The following is a 16,514-nucleotide window of genomic DNA, read 5'->3' on the forward strand; positions in this document are numbered from 1 at the left end:
CCATAGAAGTGAATGAAGAAGTAATCATATATGCACACAACCTCTCCTACAGACCCTTAGAAGTGAATGGAGAAGTAATCATATATGCACACAACCTCTCCTACAGACCCTTAGAAGTGAATGGAGAAGTAATCATATATGCACATAATCTATCCTACAAACCCATAGAAGTGAATGGAGAAGTAATCATATATTCACACAATCTATCTTACAAACCCATAGAAGTGAATGGAGTAGTAATCACACATGCACCTTACCTCACCTAGAGACCCATAGAAGTGAATGGAGAAATGATGTATGCACACAACCTCTCTTAGACCCACAGAAGTGAATGTAGAAGTAATCATATATGCACATAACCTCCCATACAGATCCATAGAAGTGAATGGAGCAGTTATCACATTCACAACCTCTACTTTAGACCCTGAGAAGTGAATGCGGCAGTAACAAAGTCCACATGACCTCCTCTACAGACCCACAGAAGTGCAATATACACAAATGCACACAGCATCTCTTACAGATCCATAGAAATGAATGGAGCATTTATCAAATATGTGTACTACCTCCTCTAGAGATCCATAGAAGTGAATGGAGCAGTTATCTATGCATACAACCTCTACTTCAGACCCTTAGAAGTGAATGGAGCAGTAATCACATGTGAGTCTCATCGTACCTAGGGACACATAGTAGTTAATGGAGCACTAATCATATATGCACACAACCTCTCCTACAGATCCAAAGAAGTGAATGGAGCAGTAATCATGTATGCACACTACCTCTATTACAGACCCATAGAAGTGAACGGAGCAGTAATCACATGTGCGTCTTCCCAAACCTAGGTACCAACAGAAGCGCATGGAGCAGTAATCAAGCAGACACACCTCCTATGGATCCAGGTAGGTTAATAGAGTAGTGGTCAAAATAGGCACTACCGCTTTGTTCATAAGTGTTGTCATAGGGACATTTAAACAAAAATGTGCATTTTAAAAACTGTCGTGAATGTAAATCTTGGGGTAATTCTCCTTTAATAGCCTCATGGCTTCCACAATGACTTGGATGATTGCACCCATACATCTTCCTGCGCCAGGCAGCGCAGACACCGGAGCTCGGCCCGGCACCCGCTCTCTAGTTAAATGTTTCATTTACATCTGGAAACGTTAGAAGTCGTGGTGTTGGCAGCCGATGCTCTGGTCAATGTCGGTAAATAATACAGGAAGAAAACGTATCCCTGTAATCAGGAGACAGCAGTCCCTGTTCCTAGAATGGAGATTCACCGAAACGACCGGGGGGGCAGCTTTCATTAGATTACGGTCAGGGCCAGGATGTAATGGGGGGTGAATAATAAGTGGAGACAGACAGGCAGGGAGGCGCTCTCCTCTATTCTTCCTCTAGGTCACCAAAGCATGAAGGACATTCATAGAGACAGCCCTCAGGGGCCCTTTAATTGGCAAGATCAAGCCATGATTGGTCCATTGATATTAAGGGGTGGGATCATGTGCAGGACTCCCCTCCCCTGAGGAACTAGATTACACCTTGAGTACACAGAAAATAGTCAGTTTTACTCCTCCTTTAATCCAGCATCCAATAGTCTTATAATTCTTCACTGAAGACCACAAGCAGAAGACTGGGCATCCACAATGTGCACATTTAGCATTCTTTCTAAGGGAATACACTAGATAAAAGTGTCTATCCAAGGTTTAACATCAAATCCCGGCTTTGGCAAATGTGGAGTTACACTTCGTTAGTGAAATTTGCTGATTAACACAACTATTAATAAACTATAAATTCGTTAATGTAATTTCATACTTCTCTGTTCACACATCAGTAATGAAGCAGAAGGCAGGCAGCAGAAGAGTAATTACCGGGTCCTGTGGCAAAACTTGTACGGTGCTTTTTCCCCAGAAGTGGCCGAATAAGTCGATGTAACTACAGGTGCATACACATACTGTATGTACATAATGTACATTTCTAATTCATACCTACGTATTGTACATGTAGCCATAAACATATGTAGCACCCTGAGGACTCGGCTGCTACAGGGGTATTGCACCTCACTCCAGAGGTGTGGTATTCCACTCCCGGGTAAGGATGGAGTGTGGGACTGAGCTCAGTAGGCTGCATGCACTACATACATCCCATTTCCGGGGGACAGATCAATGGTACTCCCACCAAGTAAATGTGCAGGTACGACAGCGTCTGTCCCTGGCTGGAGTGGGAAGGGGGGTGGAACATCCCAGTAGTGTAGGGGCAGATAGGGGAGGGGCTCTGGGCATAGAGATAGGAGCCCATTGGGTGCTGGTCACCTGGGCTCACACATAGAGGGAGTATATATGGTGGGCACCATCTTAGGATAGGGTCAGTCACTCTGAGGAGAAGCTGAAGGAGAGTTCAGCCAGGAGGGCTGACTAGGAGCTGTGGCTCCGGCTGGGCCCAGCTCCAGGGCCAGGCTTGTAGTGGAGAGGAAGAAGGAAGGCCCAGAGACGCAGAAAAGAGGGAACCCTAAGATCCCAGAATTAAGCCAAAAGGGTGAAGGGTTGGCAGAAGAGGGCACCGGATCCCAAGCTGGCGGAGGCAAAAGTAACCCTTAACCAGGAACCGGAGGTCGTGGGCAAGCTTTGCCACGACCCTCACCACATCCACCAGGAAGGTACACCAAGAGTAGGGTCAGGAAAGCCAGAGAAGGTTTTACCGTAGAAGGCCCAAGGGAACCGGACAAAGGTGGATCCCTGGTGGGGACGGCCAGGAGAAAGAGAGAGAGAGAGAGGGAAGCTCAGGACCACGCTCCGGAACTGCCTGGGGGTTAGCCGAGTCCCGCACCTGGTGAATGCAGTACGGCTCGGGTGGTCACTCCCGGCCGAAGTGACTAAAGCAACATCAGTGAGTAAAAACCCTGAAACTGCATCTCACGTCTCTGACTCTCCTTTCTGCACTACCACTACCTCCATCATCCGCACCAGCTGCCCTGAGGCCATACCCCTCCCGTTGGGGGTTATACCACCATTGCTGCACACATACTACCGGCCTCAGCGGACTGTTCTGCAGCGGCGGCCTTGTGACCGCAAATCAACGGGTGGCGTAGTCGACACAGAAACAACATCTACCAAGACTGCCACACACTTAGTTTGACACCCTGGGCACGGACCGGGTCACCGCCACAAGGACTACTACCCCCATCCAGATCCGGCTCCGGGTATCCCTTGAACATGGCCCAGGGGGCGCGTCAACTTTGGCGTAGTCGGCAGGATCACGTGCCCGCCACCACCGGGTACTGCGTGCCTGAAGAAAAGTTCACAGTTACCGTAAGAAGAAGTCTCCCGCCAATTCCGGAGGGTCCCCGCCATCAGACGCCATCTCGGATCGTTTCCCGCCGTTTGCCCGCCATCTGCAGTCTTTTCCTGCCGTCCACGGAGTTTCCCGCCACTGGGAGACGATTCCCGCCATCTGAAACGATTTCCCGCCCTGGCAGAGCAGACGCCATTATGGGCGTGCCAGAGGGTGGTAAGAGGCCACCTCCCATCGTGGGCCTGGTCCCAGAAGAGCACCAAAAGCAAGAACCGCCCCCACCAGCAGAGACTGCAATGATTGAGATGTCCGTCAGCGTGGGGGGTCTGCCCCTGGAACTGACAATCACCAAGTTGCCCCAGGACCGCCCTCAGTGTGGGTGGATACAGAACAAAAGACTGAGGATGGGTGCAGCCTGGAGGAGTCTGGAGAGGTCGCACCCGGAGATGGAGGGAGAGTCAGGCAGCACCGACCCTGTGGTCAGGAGCCTGTTGCAAGTCACCACCCCACAAGACCTGGTGGAGATCCTAGCACAGCTCCCCCGAGACCGGGAGCGTGCACAGACCGCGCTGGAGGGTCTCGCACGGAGGATGGCCCAGGTGCAGCAAGAAACGCTGACTGAGTGGAGTAGGGAGATGGCCCAGCAGGCTGGAACCCGCCAGCGGAGCACGCCACCCGAGACGAGGAGTCTGACCGCCTCTGAGGATGGTGCAGGAGGAATGAAGGCCGGAGACGACGCCGTGGAAGGAGCTGAAGAGACGGAGGCAGGTAAAGGGGACGTCACTACCCCAAGCCTAGAAACCGCGAGCCTGCCCCAGCTCCCCGTCGCAGAGCCCGAAATTCCCCCTACAGTGCCCGTCGCTGCACCGCCACCGCTACAGACTAGGCCTCAAGTAGGCGCCGCGGCCACGCCCCCTGTGACGTCACGCGCCTCAACCCCGAGCGCGGCCAAGCAGGAGACGCCACCGGCCTGGTCGCAGGGCCGAGTACCCCCGGGCGCCGCAGTTCCAACAGAGCCCTCTATCTCCACCAAGTCACTGGCCTGGTCGCAAGGTCGAGTGCCCCCGGGCGCCGCCGTCTCCACAGTGCCCTTTACCTTTAGAGCACCACCGGCCTGGTCGCAAGGCCTGGTGAATCCGGGCGCTGCTACTACCACCGCGCCCTCAACCCACAAAGTCCTACCCTTGGGTGAAGACCTGTTCGCCCAGCACACTTGCCCGGATGGGCAGCCCTTTGAGTGGCCACCGGAGTACCACCATCCCCGACTCCGGAAGGAAAGGCCTCTGTGTGAGCCTCTGATTCCGGCTCCGGCACCCGCCAAGATCACTCCGCTCCCGTTGGAGGAGGCCCAATTCGAATGGGACCCCACTGGAGAAAACCTCATCGGCTTCACCCAAGAGACCCGGGTGGCCGCAGCTCAGCGAGCAGAGTGCTGCCGGCAACAGCTGGAGGTCTTCGACCGGGAACGGCGAGAGAGGCGGGTCCGCGAGGAGCGGCTGCAAGTCCAGAGTGCGGAGCAGAAGAGCCGGACCAGATGAAAACCCCGTGCAGCCCACGGTCCCCGCGCCACCAGGACCGTAATCAAGTTTCAACTGCAGCACGGATGGGGTTTTATCCGGGACCACAGAACCCCCGGCGACGTCTTTGTCACCCGCAGGGACGTCGAGAGCCATCTGCCGGAGGGACACAGAGGTCGTGACCTTTACCTGGGTGACGAGGTCACCTTCACCCGGCATCAGTGTGCCAAAGGTCCATATGCTCTTCATGTGCACCGATTGACCGAGGAAGAGCTACAGAGCAAGAAGGATCAAGAGGACCCGGACGGGTTTGAAGGTTACCCGCAGGAAGGAGCAGGAGGACGCCGTTACTAAAGTACGGTACAGTGAAACTGTAAATAGTTACCCGTAAGGGTACAAGAACTGTTACCTGTAAAGTATAGTCCCCGTTGGGACCAGCAAACTGTTACCCGTGTGTCCCTATCCCTTAACAGGCTGAGGACTGTGAGCAGCCATCCCTTATCCCCACTGGCCGAGGACTGAGAGCGGCCACCTTGTATATAGTTGCGCTTCTTAAAGTGCCCCCTACTGGTTTTATAAGGAACTGTTTTTGTACTGTTGCACTTTTACCTGGTCACAAGTGCACAGTGGCCAGAAGAACAAGAACATTTTATAAGAAGAGTATTATATCAAAAAGGTCTTATAATATAAGAAGTTACCCGTAATGTTATGTTGCTGATAATGTTTATAATGTTTTATATATTCGTGTATGTTTTGAAAAAAATTTTGTATGTTTGCATGTTTTGCTCTTTTACAGCCCGAGGACGTGCTGTGATTTACCAGGGGGGAATGTAGCACCCTGAGGACTCGGCTGCTACAGGGGTATTGCACCTCACTCCAGAGGTGTGGTATTCCACTCCCGGGTAAGGATGGAGTGTGGGACTGAGCTCAGTAGGCTGCATGCACTACATACATCCCATTTCCGGGGGACAGATCAATGGTACTCCCACCAAGTAAATGTGCAGGTACGACAGCGTCTGTCCCTGGCTGGAGTGGGAAGGGGGGTGGAACATCCCAGTAGTGTAGGGGCAGATAGGGGAGGGGCTCTGGGCATAGAGATAGGAGCCCATTGGGTGCTGGTCACCTGGGCTCACACATAGAGGGAGTATATATGGTGGGCACCATCTTAGGATAGGGTCAGTCAGTCTGAGGAGAAGCTGAAGGAGAGTTCAGCCAGGAGGGCTGACTAGGAGCTGTGGCTCCGGCTGGGCCCAGCTCCAGGGCCAGGCTTGTAGTGGAGAGGAAGAAGGAAGGCCCAGAGACGCAGAAAAGAGGGAACCCTAAGATCCCAGAATTAAGCCAAAAGGGTGAAGGGTTGGCAGAAGACGGCACCGGATCCCAAGCTGGCGGAGGCAAAAGTAACCCTTAACCAGGAACCGGAGGTCGTGGGCAAGCTTTGCCACGACCCTCACCACATCCACCAGGAAGGTACACCAAGAGTAGGGTCAGGAAAGCCAGAGAAGGTTTTACCGTAGAAGGCCCAAGGGAACCGGACAAAGGTGGATCCCTGGTGGGGACGGCCAGGAGAAAGAGAGAGAGAGAGAGGGAAGCTCAGGACCACGCTCCGGAACTGCCTGGGGGTTAGCCGAGTCCCGCACCTGGTGAATGCAGTACGGCTCGGGTGGTCACTCCCGGCCGAAGTGACTAAAGCAACATCAGTGAGTAAAAACCCTGAAACTGCATCTCACGTCTCTGACTCTCCTTTCTGCACTACCACTACCTCCATCATCCGCACCAGCTGCCCTGAGGCCATGCCCCTCCCGTTGGGGGTTATACCACCATTGCTGCACACATACTACCGGCCTCAGCGGACTGTTCTGCAGCGGCGGCCTTGTGACCGCAAATCAACGGGTGGCGTAGTCGACACAGAAACAACATCTACCAAGACTGCCACACACTTAGTTTGACACCCTGGGCACGGACCGGGTCACCGCCACAAGGACTACTACCCCCATCCAGATCCGGCTCCGGGTATCCCTTGAACATGGCCCAGGGGGCGCGTCACATACAGTATAAGTTACAGAGGGCCTGTGTCGGTTGTAGCGGGCCTATGCCAGTTTCAGAGAGAATGTGTCAGTTAAAGAGGGCCTGTTTCAGTTTCAGAGGGCCTGTGTTAGTTGCAGAGGGCCTGTGTCAGTTTCAGAGGGCTGGTGTTAGTTGCAGAGGGATTGTGCCAGTTGCAGATGGCCTGTATCAGTTGTAGAGGGCCTGTGTCAGTTGCAGAGGGCCTGGGTCAGTTTCAGAGGGCCTGTGTTAGTTGCAGAGGGTCTGTGTCAGTTTCAGAGGGCCTGTGTTAGTTGCAGAGGGATTGTGCCAGTTGCAGATGGCCTGTATCAGTTGTAGAGGGCCTGGGTCAGTTGCAGAGGGCCTGGGTCAGTTGCAGAGGGCCTGGGTCAGTTGCAGAGGGCCTGTGTTAGTTGCAGAGGGCCTGTTTCAGATTCAGAGGGCCTGTGTTAGTTGCAGAGGGATTGTGCCAGTTGCAGAGGGCCTGTGTCAGTTGCAGAGGCCTGTGTCAGTTGCAGAGGGCCTGGGTCAGTTGCAGAGGGCCTGGGTCAGTTGCAGAGGGCCTGGGTCAGTTTCAGAGAGTCTGTGTCAGTTGCAGAGGGCCTGTGTCAGTTGCAGAGGGCCTGGGTCAGTTGCAGAGGGCCTGGGTCAGTTGCAGAGGGCCTGGGTCAGTTGCAGAGGGCCTGGGTCAGTTGCAGTGGGCCTGTGTTAGTTGCAGAGGGCCTGTTTCAGATTCAGAGGGCCTGTGTTAGTTGCAGAGGGCCTGGGTCAGTTGCAGAGGGCCTGGGTCAGTTTCAGAGAGTCTGTGTCAGTTGCAGAGGGCCTGTGTCAGTTGCAGAGAGTCTGTATTAGTTGCAGAGGGCCTGTGTCAGTTTCAGAGGGCCAGTGTCAGTTGCACAGGGCCTATGTCAGTTGCACAGGGCCTATGTCAGTTGCAGAGAGCCTGTGTCAGTTGCAAAGGACCTGCATCAGTTGTAGCGGGCCTGTGTAAGTAGCCTGTGTAGTGAGTAAACATCCATTTACTAAGTAGTGGCTAGCAGATGACTAGTGGAAATATCTTGAACTATGTGCTGCACCAGTTTACAAAGGTGAGTTGGCTCTGTGACTGTCTTGGCCACAGGGGACCGACTGCCTGTAAACCAGATTAGAAAGAGACCACCCTGATAGAGTGTCACCTAACGAGGAGGTAGGAGTAAGTGAAGGAGTGCAAATGCATATAACCTGATGTAGCTGTAACAGCCAAAGTCTGGTTGGGTAGAGCAGATCGAGAGGGAGGGTAAGTGTGTGCCACCTGAAGTAGTTGTCATAGCCAAAGCCTACTGAGTGCTAGCCCACCGCATGACAGAAAATTATATTACAGGCCTATGGATACTGCATGGAGCCAGAGGTCAGCAAGAGATAAGCGGTTCCAGGCTTAAGATGGAGATTAGAGCAAGGATGAAGTCTGGTAGAAGACAGCAACTGGGAAGGGTGGACTGACACCGGTCGGGTTTGTCTTGGAGGAACAAACAGTATGGCCGGCCTGTGGGGCGGAGAGCAGTTAATGACCACTGACAATACAGTTTGTGAGAGAAGTTGGCTTCACTAAGATTGGTGTGACAGCTGCAACAATCAGGAAGGTGGCCGGGTGCAGGCGGTGGTACAGACCCTGGTGCACCGCATTTTACCAATGGTGGAGGTAGCCGTCAAAGTGTGCAACAGAGTACAGGAGGTGGCACAAGCCTGAAAGTGGAGAGACCAGCGACATAAATGTAGATAGTTGTAAAAAAAAACTGCAAGTGCTCAAAAAAACACAGAGAAATGTAGAATATAAAGGTGAACATGAGATGACCAGTCCAGGATTGTCAGTAATATACAGGAAATAAGAGGCTCCGTCCATTCCCTGGAAGGTGATAAATGTGCGCCAGGTATCAGTTCTACAATCTCAGCCTTTTCTGCTGCCGCGCCGCCGTCATGCCTCGCTGAATCGCGGATATCGTGCTGTACTTGCAGAGAACAAAGGAAAATTTGATTACAGAAATCCTCTGCTCTAATAGTCAAGAAGCAATAGCCCCTCGCAACTAAAAAGAAAAACCTCAGCTGGAGGACCCCAATCCTACCACAGTCTCTGACTTGTTCTCATTTCTTACACCCTGGTATCACACCAACAACTGTCCTCATTACCAATGGGGAAGCTAAATATGTAAAATTTTGTAATATGTTTTATGTTTTTCACTGTAAGTACCCTCTTCCTAACCTCAGGACCTCAGCCCCTACAGGAAAAAGAAGATAGATAGGACGGGAGGAGGGGGATGCGGCTGCAAGCGGCAGCTTCTCTCTCTCTGTGTCCAGAGACTGCATGCAGTAAAATATCATATACTATGTAGGATATCTAGTGTATAAAAGTATGCTGAGTGCTATAATACTGCCTCCTAAAAAGTTAATAGGTACATTTTGTGTTCTTAAAGTATTAACATTGCTTTACATATTTTGTTTTTCATATATCAATAGTACACATATAAATAAGAAATTTTGTAATATATCTTATCAGAGAATTTGGCTTCTTTCTCCTCCTGGACTGATCTTGCATTCTGTAAACTCGGTATTCAATGGAGACAGAATTCCCCATTACTGAGATAGGAGATGACAGCTGGTGCTTATAAAGTTCTATGGAGAGAGGAGGAGGTAGAGGCAGACACAGACATTCTGGGGAGGAGCTAGAGGCAGACACAGGCATTCTGGGGAGGAGCTAGAGGCAGGCACAGACATTTTATGGAGGAGCTAGAGGCAGACACAGGCATTCTGGGGAGGAGCTAGAGGCAGGCACAGACATTGTAGGGAGGAGCTATGTAGCGCCGGCGTCCCTGCCCTCTGCTAGGCAGGGACGCTGTTCCCCTCAACTCTCTGCTCCGTGCCCGGCGTCCTCCTCCCGCTCTGCTGGCAGCGCGCGCTCCTTCCCGGCCACTGTGCTTAGGGCGCGCGCGCTCTCCCTCCCTCTTAAAGGGGCCGCGCGCGCCGTCCTAAGGAGTCCCTGGCCAATGGCCGGAGGACTTCACCATATATAAGGCACCTCCTCCAAAATGGAGGTGCCCGAGCAATGTTGTTGCACTGTTCACTACTCTGCTTCAGCCCTCAGGTCCCGTTGCCAGTTACCTGCCAGATACCTGCCAGATTCCTGCCAGCTTGCTGTCTTATTCCTGCCTGATATTCTGCTACCTGCCTGCTAGCCTGAGGTCCGACGGTCTGCCTTCCAACTCTTGTCAGTCTGTCTATGGACCAGCTTGCCCGCTCACCTAGGAGCGCACATCTGCTACCTGCCTGCTAGCCTACCTGGAGGCTCTGCCGTCACGTGCTGTGACCACCTGCCTATCCAGTGACTCCTGCCCGCTCACCTGGGAGCGCTCATCTGCTGCCTGTCTGCTAGCCTACCTGGAGGCTCTGCCGTCACGTGCTGTGACCACCCGCCTGTCCAGAGACTTCTGCCCGCTCACCTGGGAGCGCTCATCTGCCGCCTGTCTGTTGGTCTTCCTGGAGGCTCCGCCGTCACATGCTGTGACCACCCGTTTATCCAGAGACTCTCGCCTGCTCACCTGGGAGCTCACGTCTACCATCAGCCGCCACAGGTCGTACCAACCCTTTACCCAGAGACTGCCCCGGTCACTTGCCGTGACCATCTGCCCGTTCATCCAGAGACTGCCCCGGTCGCTTGCCGTGACCATCTGCCCGTTCACCCAGAGACTGCCCCGGTCACTTGCCGTGACCATCTGCCCGTTCACCCAGAGACTGCCCCGGTCACTTGCCGTGACCATCTGCCCGTTCATCCAGAGACTGCCCCGGTCACTTGCCGTGACCATCTGCCCGTTCATTCAGAGACTGCCCCGGTCACTTGCCGTGACCATCTGCCCGTTCACCCAGAGACTGCCCCGGTCACTTGCCGTGACCATCTGCCCGTTCACCCAGAGACTGCCCCGGTCACTTGCCGTGACCATCTGCCCGTTCATCCAGAGACTGCCCCGGTCACTTGCCGTGACCTCCTGCCCGTTCTTCTAGAGACTGTCCCGGTCACCTGCTGTGACTGCCTGCCTGGTTGCCACCCGCTCCCTTACAAGGACCGCCCCCTTGTATAGTTGCTCAGAGGTTCCGCCTCCCAGACCCGTTACAAGCTAGAGGCAGACAAATACATTTTAGGGAGGAGCTAGAGGCAGACAGACATTGTAGGGAGGAGCTAGAGGCAGACAGACATTGTAGGGAGGAGCTAGAGGCCGACACAGACATACTGGGGAGGAGCTAGAGGCAGACACAGACATTGTAGGGAGGAGCTAGAGGCAGACACAGACATTCTAGTGAGGAGCTAGAGGCAGACACATACATTCTGGGGAGGAGCTAGAAGCAGACACAGATATTCTGGCAAGGAGCTAGAGGCAGAAACAGACACTCTCAGGAGGAGTAGAGGCAAACACAGACATTCTAGGGAGGAGCTAGAGGCAGAAACAGACACTCTCAGGAGGAGTAGAGGCAAACACAGACATTCTAGGGAGGAGCTAGAGGCCGATACAGACATTCTAGGGAGGAGCTAGAGGCAGATAGACATTGTAGGGAAGCGCTAGAGGCAGACACAGACATTGTAGGGAGAAGCTAGAGGCAGACACAGACATTGTAGGGAGAAGCTAGAGGCAGATACAGACATTGTAGGGAGGAGCAAGAGGCAGACACAGACATTGTAGGGAGAAGCTAGAGGCAGATACAGACAATGTAGGGAGGAGCTAGAGGCAGACACAGACATTGTAGGGAGGAGCTTAAGGCAGGCACAAACATTGTAGGGAGGAGCTAGAGGCAGACAACAGACATTCTAGAGAGGAGCTAGAGGAAGACAGACTTTGTAGGGAGGAGCTAGAGGCAGACACAGACATTCTGGGGAGGAGTTAAAGGCAGACACAGACATTGTAGGGAGACGCTAAAGGCAGACACAGACATTCTGGGGAGGAGTTAAAGGCAGACACAGACATTGTAGGGAGGAGCTAAAGGCAGACACAGACATTCTGGGGAGGAGCTAGAGGCAGACACAGACTTTGTAGGGAGAAAGCTAGAGGCAGACACAGATATTGTAGGGAGGAGCTAGAGGCAGACACAGACATTGTAGAGAGGAGCTAGAGGCAGACACAGACATTGTAGAGAGGAGCTAGAGGCAGACAGACATTCTAGAGAGGAGCTAGAGGCAGACACAGACTTTGTACGGAGGAGCTAGAGGCAGACACAGATATTCTAGAGAGGAGCTAGAGGCAGACACAGACATTCTAGAGAGAAGCTAGAGGCAGACACAGACATTCTAGAGAGGAGCTAGAGGCAGACACATACATTCTAGAGAGGAGCTAGAGGCAGACACAGACTTTGTACGGAGGATCTAGAGGCAGACACAGACATTCTAGAGAGGAGCTAGAGGCAGACAACAGACATTGTAGGGAGGAGCTAGAGGCAGACACAGACATTGTAGGGAGGAGCTAGAGGCAGACACAGGCATTCTGGGAAGGAGCTAGAGGCAGACATAGACTTTGTAGGGAGGAGCTAGAGGCAGACACAGACATTGTAGGGAGAAGCTAGAGGCAGACACAGACATTGTAGGGAGGAGCTAGAGGCAGACATAGACATTGTAGGGAGGAGCAAGAGGCAGACACAGGCATTCTGGGAAGGAGCTAGAGGCAGACATAGACTTTGTAGGGAGGAGCTAGAGGCAGACACAGACATTGTAGGGAGGAGCTAGAGGCAGACACAGATATTCTAGAGAGGAGCTAGAGGCAGACACAGACATTCTAGAGAGAAGCTAGAGGCAGACACAGACATTCTAGAGAGGAGCTAGAGGCAGACACATACATTCTAGAGAGGAGCTAGAGGCAGACACAGACTTTGTACGGAGGATCTAGAGGCAGACACAGACATTCTAGAGAGGAGCTAGAGGCAGACAACAGACATTGTAGGGAGGAGCTAGAGGCAGACACAGACATTGTAGGGAGGAGCTAGAGGCAGACACAGGCATTCTGGGAAGGAGCTAGAGGCAGACATAGACTTTGTAGGGAGGAGCTAGAGGCAGACACAGACATTGTAGGGAGAAGCTAGAGGCAGACACAGACATTGTAGGGAGGAGCTAGAGGCAGACATAGACATTGTAGGGAGGAGCAAGAGGCAGACACAGGCATTCTGGGAAGGAGCTAGAGGCAGACATAGACTTTGTAGGGAGGAGCTAGAGGCAGACACAGACATTGTAGGGAGGAGCTAGAGGCAGACACAGATATTGTAGAGAGAAGCTAGAGGCAGACACAGACATTCTGGGGAGGAGCTAGAGGCAGACACAGACATTCTGGGGAGGAGCTAGAGGCAGACACAGACATTGTAGGGAGGAGCTAGAGGCAGACAAAGACATTTTAGGGAGGAGCTGTAGACAGACATTCTAGAGAGGAGCTAGAGACAGACATTCTAGAGAGGAGCTGGAGGCAGACACAGACATTGTAGGGAGGAGCTAGAGGCAGACACAGACATTGTAGGGAGGAGCTAGAGGCAGACACAGACATTGTAGGGAAGCGCTAGAGGCAAACACAGACATTGTAGGGAGGAGCTAGAGGCAGACACAGACATTGTAGGGAGGAGCTAGAGGCAGATACAGACATTGTGGGGAGGAGCTAGAGGCAGACACAGACATTGTGGGGAGGAGCTAGAGGCAGACACAGACATTATGGGGAGGAGCTAGAGGCAGACACAGACATTGTGGGGAGGAGCTAGAGGCAGACACAGGCATTGTAGGGAGGAGCTAGAGGCAGATACAGACATTCTAGAGAGGAGCTAGAGGCAGACACAGACATTGTGGGGAGGAGCTAGAGGCAGACACAGACATTATGGGGAGGAGCTAGAGGCAGACACAGACATTATGGGGAGGAGCTAGAGGCAGACACAGACATTGTGGGGAGGAGCTAGAGGCAGACACAGACATTATGGGGAGGAGCTAGAGGCAGACACAGACATTGTGGGGAGGAGCTAGAGGCAGACACAGACATTATGGGGAGGAGCTAGAGGCAGACACAGACATTGTGGGGAGGAGCTAGAGGCAGACACAGGCATTGTAGGGAGGAGCTAGAGGCAGATACAGACATTGTGGGGAGGATCTAGAGACAGACACAGACATTGTGGGGAGGAGCTAGAGGCAGACACAGACATTGTGGGGAGGAGCTAGAGGCAGACACAGACATTGTGGGGAGGAGCTAGAGGCAGACACAGACATTCTAGGGAGGAGCTAGAGGAAGACACAGACATTCTGCTGCAACTTCTCCTGAAATGACTGTTACACTTTAAAGCTGCTTAAAAAAAAATGTGATTAATACAGCAGCAAATGTACTGATGTGATGCCTGCTAATCTGCGTTTTTCCTGTCCCATTTCTATGTTTTTTGTTAAATGTCTGAGAGTATTATACGTTATAACATTGGCATTAAAATGTCATCAACGCGTTTATTCAAATAAAGTTTTTTAAAAAAAAATATGATTAATAGGGCAGACTGAAAACATAAATGTCAAGTGAAATGTCTACAAATCTTTTTGTTTTCTTTCCGTTTTATAAGGTAGGAATCTCTAAAGAGTACGATTATGGCACCAAGCTGAAGACCCCGGCTCATCAGCATTAAATCAGACCTACCCCTTTTCTACTATTGGTATGGTCCATCCAGAGCTGATAGATAAGACCTAGAAAATCCAAATCTATTGTACTGAGTGGTTGTCACTTCCCCTCTCTGACACAAATAAAGTAGCACCCCAACTCGATGCATTATGGTCCCAAATTTCATAATTCAATACGCAGTGAAACCTCAAACTCCTCCAGGTTTCACTTCAGATCTCCATATATGCTGATACGACTCATGGACATTGGATGGAGATGATCTTCACAATAGTTTACATTTGGATCCTCAGGAAGATTTTTTTTCTTCTTTTGGCCGGTGACGGAAGATGTGTTCACTACATGATCCTCCATTCACAGATGGAGTTACAAGGACAGGGCACAACAAAAGCAATTCGGAGTTGCTTGTAAATAATTCATAAACCACAAAGGCTGAGAACTCACGACGAGGAATCACAGGACAAGGAGAAGAGGGGCTGATCGCTTCTTCAGTGTAAACAGTACTCATGCTGGTTCATCAGAGCATGCTGGGGGTTGTAGTTTCGCAACACCTACAAGCCACAAGTTGGAGACCAGGGGGAGTAACTATGGTGGGTGCATATAAGAAGACCAATATTATTAAAAATCCTTATTTTAGAGTCTCAAGTCATACAATACATGTGACAAAGTATGTGCACCCTTCCTAATTAGTGAATTTGGCCATGTCAGACACACCCTTGTCCTAAAATCAAGTATGGAGTCATCCATAAGCCCGAGACATCCACAAACAGTTCAATAGTTTGCAGTGAAGAACATATAGGAGGCTACCTGCCCAATAGTAAAAGCCCCCATTCACTTTATTGAAAAGTCTCCTAAAGCTGCTGATTTTGGTGCAACTGGCCCGGATATCTTATGTATATGTGAGCCTCCTAACTCTCCCTCCAAAAAATTATGTCAATGGAAAGACAGACCAGGCCACATAAACACAAGAACATCAGGAGCTCTCTGGATTGGATTTCTATAGTCAAGTAGAAACTCAAAAGCATGAAGTCACCACCAACATGTAAAATGTGAAGTTTTGGCCGGAGTGGTAGATAGGACACAACTATTGTTCTCTTAAAATGTGGTAACAAATCATATACCACCATCTGGAGGATTATACACACGTTGGTTTGGTATTTTACAGGACATGTTGGGTCTGACTGTATATTGCCATCCGTGAAGTTTGGTGGAAACCTTTGGAAGTTTTGGGATCCTTTATAATGAAAAGGGTAAAAAGCATGGGAAAAGTTCATTGTTTTTAACAGGTCAATACTCCCCCCCCCCCTCCCCCAATGAGGCCTATAAATGTTCTTAGAAAGAACTTGACTGAGTTCATCTCCAATCGATTAAATTAGTTGAGTGGGCTTTCATCACCATGGTGGACTACAGCCCTCGAAAGTGCAATGGTAGAGCCAAAGTACTGAGAAGCTGTAAGTACTGGGTGGACAATTGACCCCCGGGGTGCTAGGATTAGATTGGATTAACTTTTGGCCTAGGTGAATTATGGTTCTGTAAAACCTCAAAATTCTGAGGAGACTATGGAGCTACAAGATGCTGGATAAAATCTGAACCTTCCGGTTACTGGATGGATTGTGTATCACCAATGTACGGGATTGACTATTGACCCCCTAAGTTCTTGGTATACTATGAGCCCTCAAAGAGCTGGGTGGACTATTTTACTGTAAAGTGTTAGATGGACTGTGGACCTGCAAGGTGATGGATGACAACCAAGGTTCTAAAGAGGCTGAGTGGACAATGGACCGTCAAAGTGCTGAATGAAGTTTCTTAAGGTGCTGGAAAGACTATGGGCCTTCAAGATGATGGGTGAGATCCAAGGTGCTGTGTGGACTATAGCCACCGAGGCGCCTGATGGACTTTCAGCCCTTCAAGATTTTAGGGGGATACTGGTCCCAAGATCCAGGATGGGCTATGCTAGTCCAGACCTTGAGGTGCTGTATCCTAACTATAAAACTGTTCTCACTGCAACACCACTGACACATTAACACAGTAGCCATCA

At 51.3% G+C, this 16,514-nt stretch overlaps 1 protein-coding gene across 7 annotated transcripts in view; it reads right to left on the reverse strand.

Annotated features, from left to right (window-relative positions):
- Positions 1 to 16,514, reverse strand: part of KCNIP2 (potassium voltage-gated channel interacting protein 2) — a 654,874-nt gene that overhangs the window by 123,405 nt on the left and 514,955 nt on the right. The window lies entirely within an intron of this gene.

Source organism: Phyllobates terribilis, unplaced genomic scaffold, assembly GCF_046119375.1.
Source record: "Phyllobates terribilis strain yellow unplaced genomic scaffold, ASM4611937v1 Scaffold_5__5_contigs__length_657084704, whole genome shotgun sequence".
Lineage (NCBI taxonomy): Eukaryota > Metazoa > Chordata > Amphibia > Anura > Dendrobatidae > Phyllobates > Phyllobates terribilis.